General features: G+C 38.6%; 1 protein-coding gene across 2 annotated transcripts in view; it reads left to right on the plus strand.

Annotated features, from left to right (window-relative positions):
* Positions 1–14,798, plus strand: part of LOC140513940 (neurexin-3) — an 816,372-nt gene that overhangs the window by 500,353 nt on the left and 301,221 nt on the right. The gene's annotated exons all lie outside the window — the stretch shown is intronic.

Genomic DNA, 14,798 nt, shown 5'->3' on the forward strand with positions numbered 1-14,798 from the left:
TTCATAACATAAAATTCATAGGATTACAATGGAAATGAATTATAAAGAAAATTAATTTCCAAAGTTAAAAAAATAACTTCACAGGTAAGAACCCTGCCCTAAGTGATATATTATTGACAGACTATATATTGAAAGAATATGTGTGTATTTTTTTCTTCAACAGCCAAACTGTTCATGTGAAAAATGTGAATGTTATATATATTTCATGATAACTGTTCTCAAAGAGAGTATGTTTTGTAGGAAAAAGGAATTCCTTAAATCCTCCTTAGTTGGATAAAATCTGTATAACAGGACAGCAGTGTGCTGGTAAATATTTAGCAACTTGCACTTGCTTTCCAAAAAACAAAAAGAATGTGTGATATACTTTTAAGTTTAATCTATATTATTAACATTTTCTCCATGAATTTCTAAAGATTAATCAATAAAACAATCAAACCCTGATTTGTAGAATTTGCTGATTTCAGATGTGTAAATACTCACACTGAAAATTTAACAGTCAGCTTTTTTGAGGGGTCTGAGCTAGCTCCAGTACATCCCTGCAATAGGAGGCATCTGAGTAAAATGCTGAATCCAATCCAATTACCATTTATTATCTACTATGTTCACAACATCCAGAATCACATGGTGAATTGAGTGGAGAGTTGTTACCTGATCTTGCATTAACCATGAAAACACTGAAATTCAGAGAATGAGATCTGTCAGATGTTAAAATTCTTTGGATCAGGAGGGATGAAGGGATAAAGGGGATGAAAAAGGAGAAAGGGACAATATTTGGCTAAAAGTGAATGTAATATGAATAGAAGAGTAACTCAGCTGATTTTGCAGCCTATTGACTGTTAGTCTTAAGAGCCACCCAGAAAAAGATCTGGTTCATCTACCTTTGGCCTAGAAGTTGTTTTATCTTCCATGAGAGTCCCTTGCTATATTGCCAAGGCAATATTTATAGCACCAAAGTTGGCTATGAATATGCCAGCGTAGTTCTGAATCACAAAATATAACAGACTCTCCATATAGAAGGTAGAAGAAAAACATTTATTCATACACCAGAAAGCCAAATCCCAGAACCATAAAGGCAAATCCATCATAGTAACCAAGAAGTTGATACACAGTATCACTGTAGGGGACAATGCCACTCCCAAGTCCCCTTTGCACAGACAAACACTCAGAACTCTAACTGTGCCTGCCTGTATCCTCTCTTCTGCCCTAACCACTCTCACCAACTTCCTCCCAGCTCTGCTCTACCTTTACAGTCCACCCTTCAGCAAACTCCTCCCACCACATGTGACTTAGGCTCCCATGTTATTTTAACAGGTCATATGGGCCTATTAATGGGTGGGAAAGATCTTCAAATTAAGCAAAAATACATTAACCAAACACTTGCCTACTTATTTTGCTAGGTAGATTATAAATACTTAGAGAGTAAGGGAAATTGACAGAATCAAAACTATAGAGATGGAAGAGACTTTAGAGGCTACCTAATCCAACTTCCTTATTTTGCAGATGAGGAAACTGAGGCTTAAGTGATTTACCTGGAGTCACAGAGCTAGCTAGTGCCATATCTTTGTTTTTCCTAATGATATCTGGGACATGGCAGATGTCCAAGAAATACCAGTAGGGTTTATTGTGGCATGCATTGATTTTGAGGGCAAAGACCTGACCGTTACCCTCCCACCCCAACATCGATAGTCACTGTGAATAAGGGTTAAAGTCCCTTTTGGTTCAGAAGTCAGAAGCTATTGACTCTGAAACTTTGCAGCAGGTTCCTGCATTGGGACACCAGTGTTTCTGTTTTCATGTAAATGTCTATTGATGAAAGGAAGGGGAAATGCAGAAAATATCTGCCATGGAAGCAAAATCAACTCAAACTAGGATGTGGTTGGGTTGAATTCTGTTCTGTTTCTTCTAGTTTCCATGTGGCATCAGCAGCTGACTAAGGAAAACCAAAGAGGTTTAAATCTGTTGGTTCTCATTGGCTTTGGTGAATAACCCTACTCTTTCCACAACAGTCCCCAGGGATGCTGGCCAGGGTCCACTGAATTGTGAGGAGGCAGTGTCTGGAAGGACGCTTCTTGCTCTGACACTCTGGAGAAACATGAGGCATGTTGTGAACTGGCAAGCACCAGGCTGCTTTCTTCCCCCTAGCATCCATTCATGCCTTCCCCTTCTTCCCACTTGTACACTATAGAGACTCAGGTGGAATCAGCTCAGATTTCCACCTTTTGCTGCCCTCTGCTGGAGAGATTACTTCACTTATGCCTACTACCATATCTGTGCCTGCTCCAGTCTCATCTCTTAGTAACAGAGCAGAAGTGCCAAGCAGGGTAAGTGGTTGCCTCTGGGTTTTTTGTTTTGTGGGTTTTTTTGACATGAAGGGAGCTTTCCCCCAGAGATCTGTCATAGGCCTGAAATCTCAACATAAGAAATTCATTCCTTTTGGTCTTTAAGAGTTTCTGCTAAAAGAGGGTATAATACAGGATAACATTTCTAGGCATTAACTTCTTCATGTGAATTTATTTATCAGATTAATCAGCCATCTGGCAAGGCCCGGAGGCAGGGACTCAACCCAGGGTCCAAGAACTTGTTTTTTCAATCATGTGAAAAATGTATTTCACTATAATTGGTTTTCTTTATTAATCTCATGTGCTTTGTTTTATGCATTTAAGAATATTATTCTAAGGAGGAATCATGTACTTTACCAAACTGCCAAAGGCATCCATCACACACACATACACCCAAGGTTAACAAACCTTGCCCTAAGGTGAATGAGACAGAAGACAAAGTAGATTTGTAAAAGGGGTAAGAGAAGGCTCTTTGGATGATGCAGTGAAGTCTGGGAAGGACAAACATATAATCAGGAAACAAATAGCTGGAGTTTAAATATTGCTGTAAGGTTTGCAAAATGCTTTACAAATGTCATCTCATTTGATTCTCATAACAACCTTGTAAAGTAGGTACTAGCATTATCCCCTACCCCCTTTTTAATATAAGGGAACTGAAACTAATACAAAATGAAGTGACATGCAAAGGGATGCATGGTAGTGAGTGTATGAGGTAGGATTTAAACTCAGGTCTTCCTGACTCCCAGTCTAGCATTTTATCTACTATAACAGCCAGCTGCAGAACTGGCTTGAGTCCCCCAGAGGAGGTTCTGAGCAAGCTTGAGGCAGAAGGAAGGCTCAGGATTTCTGGTAGGGACTAGAAGAGGTGGGACAGATAGGGAGGAGAATGTAGAACGCTGAAGACAACTCCAATTACTCTACAACTTAATACATTGCTAGGGAATAGAGTGTGCCATGGATAGAAGGGCAAGGTGAACTGGGTTCTCCTTCAGGGCACCGAATGGCATCTCTCTGGATTCTCAACCTAAAAAAGCACTATAACCAAACAGCAGCTGGTGCTTGGTCATATAGTAACCTTACAAGAAGGATTTATTTTTTCTTTATGGTCTCCCCTCCACACAATAGCTGCCAAGGCCCTCAGTTCAAGCCAACAGGGCTCTTTCTGATAGCGTCTCCTTGAGAAGCGAGGGCACAATGCCAAGCAGAAGTGTGAATCATTCTTCTAAGGGGTTGCCAGTGAAGCTTGAATAGTATACCTTTGTTTTCTTAAGCCTCTCCTTGCCTCGTAGCCAGCCAAATTGACATCTTGTTGGCACTGCTAGAGAATAGGCATAAGCTAGCACTGACCTTAGGCAAACTCATACAGGAAGTGATTGGTCTTTGGCACTTGTGACCTTTTTATTTTATGCCTTTCTTCTATTCAAGGAGTTCTCTGGTTTAGTAGAGCATACTACTGGGCAACAGGTTTAGAAGATCTGTGTTTGAATCCAGATCCTGGCCCTGGTTCCCACACTTATCATCTTACAAGTTTTATTAATGATGGAAAACTCATTTGGGCTGAGTCTTAGTTTCTTCTAATGTAAAAGGGGAATAATGACATGTAAATTATCTTGGTTTATTGCAAGGAAAGTGCTTTGTTATATTACTACTACTACCACCACTACCTTCACTACCACCATTACTATTACTACTATCACCAGTATTTTCACTACTACCACTTCTACTGTTATTACTGCTGCTACCACCACCACCACTACTATTATCACTTCTAATTACTACGACTGCTACTACTACTACTACTACTACTACTACTACTACTGCTAAGTATGGCCCCATCAATAGTGGAGCCAGAGTTAGAATCCTAGAGTCAAGTCCTGCATCTTGCACATATTGACTATGCAATGATGGCCAAGTCACTGAACCTCTCTAAGGATTTTTATAGACCAGTTATTGATCTGTGTTAAGGGAGTGAGTTTCCCCCATTGGGAGTTACTTACATCAATAAAATCATAGGTCTGGGTCAGTAATGATGACAATGATAATCCTAGGCTCATATGATCATAGATCCATAGCTGGAAAAGATTTCAGTTGATAGTCTCTCGAAGTTAGTACCTGGCATGTAACAGGTGCTTAATAAATGCTTGTTGATTGAATGATTGAGGTCTTTTGCTACTCCAATCCATCATCTATAGTCATAAGGGTGATTTTCTTTAGATATATGGCTAACAATGTTGTTATCTTCCCCCTCCACTTTCTTTTACTTCTAGGATCAAATCCATACTCCTCTGCCACTTTTACAACTCCTGTTCACAATTTGGCTCCACCTATCCTTTCTAACTCTATTTCACATTACTCTTCTTCACATAGTGTATGACCAGGCTTTCCTTCTTGCTATTTCTCCTACACAGCACTCATTTCCTCATGCCTGCTATGTCTTCTATCTCTCGGAATTCCTGGTTTTCTTCAGATCCACCACCATCTTTTGCAGAAGATCTTTCTTGGTCCTCTCTATGGCTAGTACTTCCCCCCTGAAGTTGACTTGTATCTGTTCTCTATGTCTTTTGTGTGTATTTATACATGTTCATGTCTCTAACATTAAAATGTAAATTTCTTGAGGGCAGGAAAAATGATAGCACTTAATAAATGCTTATTGATTAGACTTTTTTTTTTAACCTCCTTTCTTAGCACAGTGCCTGGAATGTGGTAAATAATAAAAAATGCTTGTTGATTGATCAATCAACCAGGGATTTCAGCCCCTGAAATGACACAAACTATTATTGAAATCACACAAACTATTATATGAGGAGGTTGGGTGAAATGGACTCTGATCTCTAAATCTATGATCCTTTTATTTACCTATCTATTCATAAAAGCAAACTTCCAAGGCACAAAAAGCAGGATTAGAATTGTGGGTCATTTGTTGGCCTCCATTTCTCAAAACTTTGTCACCTTGTCTCTGTTGAGTATGAGTCTGGCACACTAGAACTCCTCTCTAAGACCATTCAATATATATTAAGCTGGACTTGGCCTAAAGTCTGAAAAATAATGCTCGTTCTCTAGGAAAGATAGCAAGTTATAAGTTTGGGGAAAGATTCCCTCCCTCCGTTGTGCTGTTTGTTGTCTGCTGTTCTCCCCTACCTATGGATGTAGTGACAGCATATGTTCTTTGGTCTATACTTTCATGGCCTAGGGCATGGAGAGGAAGTGAATGGGAAGGTTGTTATTTATGACAGTCTTGGTATATCACACCACATCTTAAGACTTTTTAACGTATTAGTTGCAATAGATACTCACTGAGATTCAAGGTCGTTAGATAGGGAAGTCTCCATTAGGTGCAGGAAGAATTTCAACTCTGAGGTCCTATGCTTTACTGATTCTGGGACCTATCATATATGATGGCAGTGACTAAGAAATTCCCTGGGACCTTCTAACCAACTGATCCAGAGATCTTTTTGTCCAACTCCATCACTGCAGATAATGTTTCCTCTTTTCCATGGGTCATGAGGACATCTTGTTTTCTTAGGACACAGAATCCAAGAATCAATCTCAATTTATGATCTCTGGTCACATGTGATTCTAGACTTGTTCTTGACTAGCTGACAGAAACATTTTATTACTGGGATAGATGCCTCAAGAAGCATCAAGATGAAATGTCACTGAATAGAAAATGCATTTGGAATATTATTGGGCTTTAAATATCTTCAGGCCTCCATGTAGCTAATCTTCTGAAGGCAGAATTGGAAAATGGGTGGAGATAGAGGAAACAATTATCTGTGATGGTAGTGTGTGCACACAGGCAAGCACACACACACACATATCACATGAAGTTTTAGTCAAGATTTCTGGAGAACCAGCACTAACCTTGTGTTAGAATCTGGTATAGCAACTTGATCTGTGATTTTACTGATTCAGGGAAATCCAGGTAAGAAAATACCCTTAACTGATAAAGATTGACCACTGTCCTGCAACTTACAATCTTAGAAAGTTGCCTAGAGCTCTAAGAGAATAAGTGACTTACCCAGGGTCACACAGCTAGTATGTTTCAGGTGTGAAAACTGCATCCAGGTCTCCCTGCCTTTGAGGTCAGCTCCCTGTCCACTGCACAACTCTGCCTTTCTGAATACACCAGATTCTGTTATGGCTCCTCGGTGATCTTCTGTAAAGCAGCCCCCCTCAGGATCCCTCTACCACCATTTCTGAAGCAGTCCATTGACTTACAGAACACAATCCTTTTTACTGCTGCTGTAAGAAGAAATAGATAAAATGTCCTCAGTTACCCAGATAGGAACTACATGGAAAAATTCCTCATCACAAACCAAAATACACACTTCTGTACATATGTATCTCTCTCCATATGCATTAGGTTACCTTCCACCACTATCTTTTAGACTGTTCAAAAAAAAGTCCGTGGGTAAAACTAAAATGCCAGTTATTTACATACTGAGCCCTTGCCTGCTTTTTAAAGGTTCTTTGTTCAAGTGTCAGTCCTGGTTTGTAAAACATGAACAGAGTTGGAGGGAAAAAAAAGTAATTACACTTCACATCTGGTGTTTCTGCCGACACGGTGCTGAGCAGCCTGATGCACTCCTTCCCCCTGCCTCTTCTGTGTTTTGTCACAGGCTTTCATTGTATGTGTGAGTGTATACTTCCCCTGTGGTTTCCTGCCAGAACCATGGACAGAATCAGAGTTGCCATCTAAGTTTGAAAGATAACTCGTCACCTTATAGCCACACGATCACAGAAACTAGCAGCCTGCTGTGTATTTACAGTAGAACAGGGCTTAATGAGTTGGATAGGGTGGTTTTCAGTAAGTGTAGGGGCCAGAGGTCAAAACTGGGCTCATTCTTCTCCAAATCTGGAGCCAGGCCATGTTTTACACCAGGCAAAGGAATGAGTAGTTGTTTTAACCCCCACGGCAAACATGTTTGCTTCTCAAATTTAAATTCTGCCTTTGAGGATAGAGAGAAGAGTCTGTCTGTATGTCTGTCTTTGTCTCTCCCCCTTGATGTGACAGTTTGTGTCTCTCTTCCCCTTAATGTGCCGTGCACACCCATAATATGAATTCAGCAGCAACTGTTCCTTCTAATCAGTTACCTAAACAACACATGGTGGTAAAGATGGTGAAGGGGCAGGCTGCCTCACACAATTCCTAGGTGTCTATATGGAAACAGGGAAGGAGGAAGGAAGGGAGGGAAAGAGAGAGAGAGAGAGAGAGAGAGAGAGAGAGAGAGAGAGAGAGAGAGAGAGAGAGAGAGAGAGAGAGAGAATTTTGTTTTTGGATAAGCGTATACATAGCTGTTTACAGTTGCTAATAGTCCAGTGCAGAATGTAGGTATACAATCCCTAAAGATGCTGCGTATTACCCAGGGGATAGAGGTGAGCATCATTTTATGATTTTCCAGGTCAGTCCCACACTATTACAAGGACGCGCTATCTTTTGCCTCATTGACCATGCACTATGATTATAAGGTCCTTTCGGTTTGATGCTGTGAGTGAGACTTGGTGGAGGGTAGGATACTCATGGTTCTTGACAGAAAAGAGACACGCAAATTCCTAAACACTAAAACAATGCTGGTTTAGCTTGACTATGAGCGGAGGTGCAATTTTATCTCACACTCTTATTTTATTCACTCAGGACTGCTAGAAACAGATGGAATTGTCCATTTTTTAAAGAAAAAATAGATTAACCCCCCCAAGAGAAAATAGCCAAGAAAAAGCCTACACTGGTTCCTATGTCCAGATGGACTCCACTGGATTTCTTCCTTTCCATTTCTAACTTCATTAAATAACCATGTGTAAATAACACAGATAATCAATTAGTAGAATGTGTCTTGAGGGCAATGGTCTGCTTTGTTTTTGTTTTTTTATCTCCAGAGCCTAGTGAAGTACCTTGAATATTACTGATAGTTATTAAATTTGTAGACTTGAATTTTGCTTGGAAGAATCACAAGATTGACAATAATCAGTAGTCCCAACGTACATCTGGGAAAACTGAGGCACAATGGGTTAAAGAGTTGATTGGTGCCCATTGGTATGAGCCTGAGAATTGACATACCTTTGGTTAGTGTCATTGTTCATTTAGCCTATAGTTTTGTCTCAGCAGGGTCACCTGGGGCCTGACTAGTACCTCACTTTTCTGACCCTCAGATTAGCTGTTCGAAAGCAGGTATTTTAATTTTTTAAAAATGTGATTTAATGACTATGTGGTGATTTTGAGGGACTCTTTTGTCAAACAAGACTTCAATAAGTCTGGCCATCATGGGGAAAGCTTTGATAGAGCACTTTGGGATCTTGGAGAGAGGGAGTATTCATTATATTATTCCATACTCATCACTTCAGTTAGTTTTATTCTTGTAGGACACAAGAAGGTTCAATGTATCATTGATAAGTCTGAGAGATGATATTCTAAATCAAAGTGTGGTCTAAGACTCCCCAAGACCCTTTAAAGGAGTCATTGAGTTTACAACTCTTTTCATAATAATAATAGGACATCATTTGACTATTAAAATACTTCTCCCTTTTCAAAATACATATCTGTGTGAGTCTGGATTACCTTTATGTACTTCAATTAAAATAGCATATCACAACAGATTGAATGCAGGAGCGGATACAACAATCCAGTTATGTTTTATTAAGCAAGAAATCAAAGATATTTTCAAAACTATGTAAAACAATGCCACTCTTCTCACTAATTTTTTGAATTTATAGATATTTTTCATAAAAAGTTATTTATGTTAGCATACTTTGGGTTTATTGTTTTTTGAATGAATTAATAAACATTTTAAAATGTATCAGTTTTAATATCTAATAAGTGAATGTTAGTAGATATAACCCACATTAAAAAGAATTTCTTTAGGGTCCCCCATAATTTTTAAGAGTGTAAAGGGGTCTTGAGACCAAAAAGTTTGAGAATTGCTGCTTTAAAATGTACTCTGCTTTCAAGCCAATGTCAAGTCCTGGTACAGAAATACCTTGTGCCTTGAATAGCAACTACTTTTCCAGTATCCATTGCACTAACTAAACTCCTAAAATCATCCTGTTTCTCTGAAGACTATTTGGTGACATTGGAAAAAAAGTTAGGAGGGTCTGTCTATCAGGAGATGATTGGTCTCTTTTTCCACTCTTTTTTCTTACATTTTTGTTGTTCAGTTGTTCAGTCATGTCTGACGCTTTGTGACACCCTGGACCAAAGCACTCCAGGCTCTTGTATCTTCCGCTATCTCTCTGAAGTCTGTTCAAGTTCGTATTTGTTGTTTCTATGATACTATCTTCCCATCTCATCCTTTGCCATCCCCTTTTTCTTTTGTGTTCAATCTTTCCCAACATCAGGGTCTTTTCCAACGAGTTCTGTATTTAGGCTTCAGCTTCAGTATTGCATCTTCCAGTGAATAACCTGAATTAATTAATAAACAATTCTCCAAAACTAATCAGCATATCAGTTGTGTCTGACAGTATGTACCATATTCCGAAACCATGCTTCCCCACCTCTGCAAAGAGGTGAGGAGGTACCTAGGGAGGTTTGGTGTCATAATAGTTACTGAATGAATAGCAGAGAGCTAAGGTAAAAATGAATTTAAGTTTATCAGGTGTGATTATCTTTTCTCAGGTTTAATGAATATAATTAATACTAAAAATATATAAATTGAAAAAATGGGATAAGATCTAGCTTTAGAAAATAAGGTATTAATCAGGAAGTTAGGAAAGAAGGAAACTAGAAGTTTGGGATATAATACAATTTTCACACTGGTCAGAATAATTTCATCATTATACTCTGAGCCTATCTCTCCATGATGATTTCATATTGCTCCCTTTCATGAAATTTATATCACAACAAAACTGGTCTTCTATTTTCCCAATGTGGTGTTCACTTTGCTGTCTCTGCTTTCGTCCATGCTGTCCTCTGGTATAGTCTCACTTCACCTTTGCCTCTTAGATGCCAAAGCTCGGCTCATGTGTTGCGTCCTACGGAAAACTTTTCTTAACACCCCATTAGTCAATTTCAGTTGTTACTATTCTTATCAATTTATCCTCATCAAATTATCTGTTTATAGGATGCATTCCCCATGGAAGAGTTAGCACAAGCCATCCTACTAATTGGAGGGTTGAAACTGTGGATTTCTTGAGCTCATGAGTTCTAAGCTACAGTAAGGCTAAAGCTGAATGAGTGACTATGCTAATTCTGGCACCAATATAGTGAGCTCCAGGGGGCTCACTAGACTGCCTAAGGAGAAGTGAACCAGCCCACAATGGAAATAGAGCAGGTCAACATTTCCATGCCAATCAGTAGCAAGATCAGGCCTATGAGTGGCTGCTTCAATTGAAGCTTGGGAGAAATATGGAGAACAAATATTAATTTTTTATAATTGTATTCTTCCTGTAGAATGTAAACTCCTTGAGAGTGAGAAGGTCTTTTTCTCCATTTTTTTTCTCTGAATCTACAGTGTTTAATATTATTGTTGTTCAGTCATGTCCAACTCTACATAACTCCATTTGGGGTTTTCTTGCCAGATACTAGAATGGTTTGCCATTCTCTTCTCCTGCTCATTTTACAGATGAGGAAACTGAGGTAAACAGGGTTAAATGACTTGCCCCGGGTCACACAGCTGGTAAGTGTCTCAGGCTGGATTTGAACTCAGAAAGATGAGTCTTGCTAACCCCAGAAGTGATATTCTGTCTACTTTGCCACCTAGCTACCCCACTATGGGAACATAGTAAGCATAGTATGTGCTTGCTAATTAGCCTCCATTGGAGCTCATTCCTAAGTGATTTTTTAATAAATATTATCTCATTTGATCCTCACATCAACTCTGTGAGTAAGAACTATTATTAGGCCCATTTTATAGTTGAGGAAGCTGAGGCAAATGAAGGTTATATGACTTGCCCATAGCCACACAGCTAATAAGTGTGGGGGTCTAGATTTGAACTCCAGTCTTCCTGACTCCAGGCATACCATTCTATCCACTGTACCACCAGCTGCCTATTCATTGAGGGTAGGAACTAATTTATGGCATATTTTTGTATTCTTAGCACTTGGCATACTTCCCAGAACATAGTAAGTTTCTTGATCAGTTGATTGGATTAGTTTGGGGGGGGGCATTTTATTCTTTGTACTTCTCTGTACTGCACTCCTCCAACACATACTATGATAGCTTGCCCATCATATATACCCAATAACTCTTTACAGATTGAGTAAATGACAGAATTGGTTTTTTTAATGATGGTTTGTGCATCATTGGCAGCTTGTAACATAGAATGTTGACAGTGCATGACTTGAAATGCATGGAACATTTGGCTAGAGTTACCTGCCCCGTAGGGATTCCAAGGAGCCCTTCAAAACAAGTTATTCCTTTGGCAGAGTGCAGACAAGGGTGGCAGGCTCTGTATGTCATGGTCACCTATAGGCCAGAGTAGACTTCCCAGGAGGGGAGGGGTGCTGAGTGCTTCCAGGTGCAATCTTACTTAGCATCGCAATTAACAGTGACAGTGGGTTCCTTTTTAAATAGAAAATATAGTTGAAGGAAAGCAAACACTTGATAGTTGACCTGACATTCACTTTTGTAGGACTGGGAACGTACAATAAATGTCACTGATGGAGCAATATTCATGAAGTAAAAATGTCAATTTTCAATTTGGTATGAGTCTGGTTTGATATGTATTAGTCTTGAACAGAATATTATCATAATTAATGCATTAATAATGCAGCTGTCTTTTTTTTCCTCCCCCAAGTTTAAAAGGAGGAAAGAGAGAGAGAGGCAGGTGAAAGAACATATTTCTCCTTGGTCAGTTTTTCCCTATTGGCATTTTCTCTCATGCCTTAATGGTCCTTCTCTGGCTTTGGTTACCTAACGGAGTCAGTCTCTGCTTTCTTGCCTTTTTTCCTTTTCTCCTGTTTCACTGAAAATCTTAAGTGATCTTGTCTGGTGAACACTAAATTCTAATTCTTCTCTTCCCTAACTCATCAAGACCAACCGCTGGACAGAAGTTGGAGGTGACAGCTTCAGATTCCATATGTGGGATGACTCCGTGGATCACAATAGAGTTTCTTTGAAGTCTGGGGTTTTGTTGTTAAAGGGACAGTGTCCTATATTCCCTTCCTAACTTTACTTTAAGGATATTCACCACTCTAGCAAATGTGAATTCTTTAAATCACTTACCTACTTTATTTTTCCTGGTAAAGAAAAATAAAGTAGTTGATCAATATATTACTTTAAAAGTCTGAGGTAGCTAGGTAGTACAGTGGATTGAGTGCTTAGCCTAGAGTTGGAAAGGTCTGGATTCACATTTGATCTTACTAGCTGTGTGACCCTGGAGAAGTCATTTAAATTCTGTCTGCCTCAGTTTACTTACTTGTAAAATGAGGATCAAAATAGCAACTACCTGCTAGGAGGTTGTTGTGAAGATCAAATAGCATATATATGTACATATAAATGCACACATATAAGATATACATATAAATAGATATAGATATACTTAGATTTAATATAAATAAACTATAGATTTTCACACTTATTAGCTTTTTTTCCAATTATGGAAAGATAGTTTTCAACATTTACTTTTATAAGGTTTTGAATTCCAAATTTTCCTCCCTCTCTTCCTTCCCTTCCCTCTCCCCAAGACAGCAAGCAGTGTCATATAGGTTATACATGTACAAGCACATTGATCATATTTCCACATTAGTTGTGTTGTGAAAGAAGAATCAGAAAAAATGGAAAAACCATGAGAAAGAAAAGAACAAAAAAAATGCAGCCACAACAGAGTGAGGACAGAATGCTTTGACCTGCACTCAGACTCCATGGTTTTTTTCTCTGTATGTAGACAGGATTTTCCATCACTAGTCTTTTAGAACTGTTGAGAAGAGCTAAGTCTATCTTAATTGATCCTTGAATGATGTATTCCTCTGTACAATGTTCTCCTGCTTCTGCTCACTCCCTTAGCCCCAGTTTCTGTAAGTCTTTCCAGGTTTTTCTGAAATCAGCCTGCTCATCATTTCTTTTTTTTTTTAATCCAATTTGATTTGTTTATTTACATTAATTTATTTGTTTTCAGTTTTCAACAATCACTTCCATAAGTTTTAAATTTTCTCCCCCTTCCTCCCCTCTCCCTCCTCGAGATGGATTCCACACATACATTCTTATTAAACACATTTTCACATGAGTGATGTTGCATAGAAGAATTAAAACAAATGGGAGAAACCATGAGAAAAACCAAACCAAAACAAAACATAACACAAGTGAAAATAGTCTGCATCATTCTGCGTTCCGATTGCATAGTTCTTTCTCTGGATATGGATGGCATTTTGTATCGAGTCTTTTGGGAATGTTTTAGGTTCTTGCATTGATAAATTTATCAGAAACAGTCCTTGCACACTGTGGCTGTTACTGCGTATAATGTTCTCTTGGTTCTGCTCATTTCACTCAGCATCAGTTCACATGAGTCTTTCCAGGCTTTTCTTGTCTTCTTGTTCATCATTTCTTATAACACAATAGTATTCCATTACCTTCATGTACTGCAACTTGTTCAGCCATTCCCCATTTGATGGGCATCCCCACAATTTCCAATTCTTTGGCACCACAAAAAGAGTCTTTATAAATATTTTTTGCATAAGTAGGTCCTTTTCCTTTTTTTATAATCTCTTTGGGATACAGACTTAGGAATGGTGTTGGTGGATCAAAGGCTGTGCAGTTTTATAGCCTTTTGAGCATAATTCCAAATTGCTCTACAGAATGGTTGGATCAGTTCACATCTCCACAACAATGCATTAATGTTCCAATTATCCCACATCTTCTCCAACATTTATCATTTTTCTTTTCTGTCAATTAGTCAATCTGAGAGATTTGATGTGACAATTCAGAGTTGTTTTAATGTGCATTTCTCTGACAGTGATTTAGAGCATTTTTTCATGACTATAGATAGATTTAATTTCTTCATCTAAAAACTGTCCTTTGACAAATAGTATATTTTTAAAACACTTAGAACTGTGCCTGGTGCGTAGTATGTGCTTAATAAATGTTCTTTCATTCCTTTCTAAAAGCCACACCATAGATCTAGATTCTGGAGTATTTCTATTCTCAGCACTGCTTATGTTTCTATTTCTTGGAAAGTTGCCTTCCCTTGGCAGTGATCCACATCATCCATCCAGTGACCTATACCAGTTTCACAGTATTTACCATTGGCTTAAACTTATTCCTGTTTGTAGTGCTGGAATTGGAAGTTTGATTCAAAGTATCTTTTATAAGACATTTTTGTCATTGAGTGTTCTTTCACAGAGGACTTCATCCATAATTTTTAATCTATTGGGAATTTCCTTTTTGTGACTTAGAAATGATTCACTCTATATGGGAATAGGCCAATTAGATAAAAGTGGGGATGATGCAATAGAAGCCCTCATCCTTGCCATTTCATTTTTGCCACTGATAGGAAGTTCAACTTCAGGGATCATGCCAAGAGAAGCTGAATCTT

This window comes from Notamacropus eugenii, chromosome 7, assembly GCF_028372415.1.
Source record: "Notamacropus eugenii isolate mMacEug1 chromosome 7, mMacEug1.pri_v2, whole genome shotgun sequence".
Lineage (NCBI taxonomy): Eukaryota > Metazoa > Chordata > Mammalia > Diprotodontia > Macropodidae > Notamacropus > Notamacropus eugenii.